Below are 3,974 nucleotides of genomic sequence, written 5' to 3' on the forward strand. Positions count from 1 at the left end.
CTTCCTGGGTATCAAGCCACCGGTCTTACACTTCACCTTCTTGAAGGTCACTTCCTTCATCCAATTTTCTTAATTTCTTACTTTCTTATCCCCTTAGTCTATCCGCGTCTCATTATTTATCCTTCGAATTATCTCAAGGTTTCCTCGAATCTTCCCAACTTACAGGGGAAAAATATATGTATCTCTTATGCCCTCAACCATCAATTTTAACTCATGGTGAATCACCCTCATCCTGACGATTACATACTCTTCTATTTCTATTTCTACGAGTCTTTAGGGTTTCCTCATACCCAACTCCCTTATCATTCCTCAAACTCTATTGCCGTTATATTCCTTTCCACTTCAATTTCTTTTTTTTTTCCTTTCTCTTATCATTATTTCATGAACCAACACAACATAAGCATTGATTCCAACACGTCATTCTGGATTCGTGTCCTCAGAACGAATCTTGACAACTTTTACAACTTAGATTCATAATTTTTCATACTCGTCTGCCTTTGTTCTGGCTCTAAAGCTTTTACTCTATCTCTATAACCTTGGGAAGTACTTTCCTGAAAACAATTGACTGAACTTAAATCAGTTTATTATAATCTCTTGCTCCGTGCCTTCCTTGGTCTTTCACCAGCGGGTGGTCTCTCTCTTAGGAGGGTAAGTGACAAAAATAGTCTTTTGTGATTCGTCAATCATTTAGAATCTCAAATAATTCCTATATTTCCTTTAGCCAGGCTCTTGCCTCGGCTGGGTCAGCTTGTTCCATGGAACTCTGAGAGCTTAGCGACTTAAAGGTCCTGAAAGAATTTCTCACCGCACTGTCTCCTCAGGGTGGTGGTTGGGGATAATAGCCTAAGTTCTTTTTAGACAGGTCCATGAATTTCCGTATAGGAGTACCGTCTCGGGTCTCCTTTCCTTACTCGACTTTCTGTTTCCTTAGTATGAAATGTTTCATCCTACTCCCCATAATTGGGTTCATCTTTTAATTTAAAATCCTTATTTTCCACTCCATTATGTCATGGGTTCCTTCTATCTTGATGGTGACCTCCCTGACTATCACGTTCAGGGTTTACTCTAAATCTTATTCCTCAAACTATGGCTCTCATCTAAGTTCTCATCCTTACGCTCTTGAACTTTCGGAACCCAAATTCTATAGGAATACCTCATTATTCCCTTATCATCTTTCTCGATATTAATCTTTTATCTAATTGTTGGCTCCCTGCCTTCATTCATAACTTTTTCTGGCACAATATGATCTTTTCCAATAATTCGGGCTGTATTGCAATCTCAAACAGCTTTTCGGTACCGGCTCCGGTTACCTTCACTACTATTTCCATTTTCTCAAAATCTCTTATAAACTCTCCAAAAGACATCATCATCTTGAGTCTCTCCTTTTTACTAAGGGCATCAGCCACCATATTGGCTTTCCCCGCATGATAAAGAATCTCCCAATCATAATTCTTGATTAGCTCTAACCGCCTCCTCTGGCGTATGTTGAGCTCTTTCTACGTAAGAATGTACTAGAGCACTTATGGCTTAGGTAATTCTTGCACTTCTCTCCATACAAGTAGTGCCTCCAATCCTTAGGGTAAAACTATTGCCACGAGCCTAAGCTCATGAGCGGGGATATCGAATTTCATATTACCTTAATTGTCTTGACATGTACGCGATTACCTTACCGTGCTGCATAAGCACGCACCCTAAGCCCTTGTGCGAAGCGTCACTATACTTCACAAAATCTCTTTTTCCATCCGGCAACGCCAGCATAAGGGCCATCACCAACCTCTGCTTCAGTTCTTGAAAGCTGTTCTCGCATTTCTCTGTCCATTCGAACTTCTCAGTCTTACGAGTAAGCCGCGTTAAAGGGGCTACTATCTTTACAACTTGAACGAACCTCCGGTAGTGACCGGCCAATCCTACCTCTGGTAGTCGACCAAACTATGGTCATCAATTCATCAGTGGTCCTTTATCCAATCCTGTCAGGATCCTCCATGGGATCCTCCTCAATAACTATCCCTTCTAGGACAACATCCTCAACCGCTAAATCCTCAATATCAACATCGTCCGGTCCTGCATTAGGACACTCTATCGGATCCACAATCCGATCTCCAATTAGTAATAAAATATCATCGCGATGTTGCTCCTCAACCTCAGGGTTCGGAGTCCCGCTACCATATACGATAACGAACTACGCTCCTATCACGATATTTATAAGGGTTCCCATAAGGGTTTTAACTGTCAGTGCTACGTTAGGTAGCCCGACTATGAACTTGGCAAGAGTTCTTATTATCTTAGTTAACTTATTATCTTAACGTCCCATCATCTCTGAGGTTTATAACGCTTAGCTCTGATACCATTTCTGTAACACCCCCAGATCCGGGGTCGGGGATCCGGGTCGTCACGGTCTTTCTTTCCACAATATCACTTCACTTAATTAATAAATAACCTTATGCTGTGACCCCACACTAACACTCACCACAACCCGTTATAGTCTCAGAGATGAAATTTAAGTAAGTACAAGTCTTTGAATCCACAATTTAAAAGTTATTACAACCCAAAATGATTACTTGATAAATTTACAGTTAATTGCCATTATCTGCCACAAGTTATAATTATACATAATTGATTCTCAAAAGTAGATGGTCTGATCTACAATAGATCTACCTCTGCAGCTATAGCAGCTACAACATCAACGGGAAGACGCGGGACGCTTCCCACGCGCTTGCGCTGGGTCTGCTGGAGTCTGGCCATCTTTCCTAACTGTTGTTGTGTGATGAAGAAATAAAGCAAGGGTGAGCAGCAAGCCCACCAAAATAATATGTATAATGATTAATAGTATATGAGCCTACTCATAATACTCATGAAAGTCTTGGTCAAAAGAAATGAACCAAGTTTGATATCTTAATGCGATGAAGTCGCAAAATATTCAGTATATATACATATATACTTTTCAAAATATTGGAAGTCCTCTTCCATGCATAATATACACAAAGTCCCAGTGTATAACTGTATGAAAAAAATATCGTTGCAAGGTGATCTCATATATCTAACCTTGTCTCAACGTTTTTCTGAAAATCTTTGTCATTCATAAGACAATTATTAATTAGATATAAGTTTAAAAGATGAGGTTACCAATTACCCCAATATACTTATATCTTTCCCAATACTACTTGAACTACCACCGTTCAAGTTATAATCAGTTTCAAAAGTTCATCACATAGATGAGACTACAAGACAAGATTTGAATAGATTCAATCTTTGAAATATTATTGAATGAAATAAAGTTACGAGATACTTTATTTAGTCCCGATATATATATATCCACATATATATCTCTTAAACATTTCCTGGAACCTCTGTTATGTAAAGTATGAACAGAGTTTAAAACATCCAATGAATTTTGGAAAGGAAAAGAATTTTGGCATAAACCCGATATCTCGCTGATCAGGCAAAGATACCAATAAGTAACCTTTTCTACTGTAGATGGATGAATTCCTCACCGGTCATCACCCTGGCCGCATTAGGACCTCGCGCTAGACCGTACCCCGGCCCCTCACGCGTTGATGGACTGCCACCCAGCCACTTACACAATAATAGACCGTACCCCGGCCTGTCGCTTATGCCGACTCAATGAGATGGGCTTACTTCCCGAACGTTGGGCAAGTAATCAATTCACTTACCAAATCTGCAACCTCGTTGCGAATATAAAATACACCACAGAGCCGGATTCCCCAGGTTTTGAGCGAGTATTTAAATCCCCTTTAAAAAGGAAGATCTTAAATATAAAAAAAATGAGTTTTGGGATCCGCTCTGACTTTTAAAAATCATTTTGAAGACTCGAAAACACTTTAAAGAGTGTTTGGAGTAAGGCTGATTTAATGAAGTAAATCAGTCCCCAGAATATTTAGAAAATGACTGAATATTATTATTTAAATAATATTCCCATAAAGAATAATCTTTATAAAAATAATTGAAGTAGAAGT

Source organism: Apium graveolens, chromosome 9 (genome assembly GCF_009905375.1).
Source record: "Apium graveolens cultivar Ventura chromosome 9, ASM990537v1, whole genome shotgun sequence".
Classification (NCBI taxonomy): domain Eukaryota; kingdom Viridiplantae; phylum Streptophyta; class Magnoliopsida; order Apiales; family Apiaceae; genus Apium; species Apium graveolens.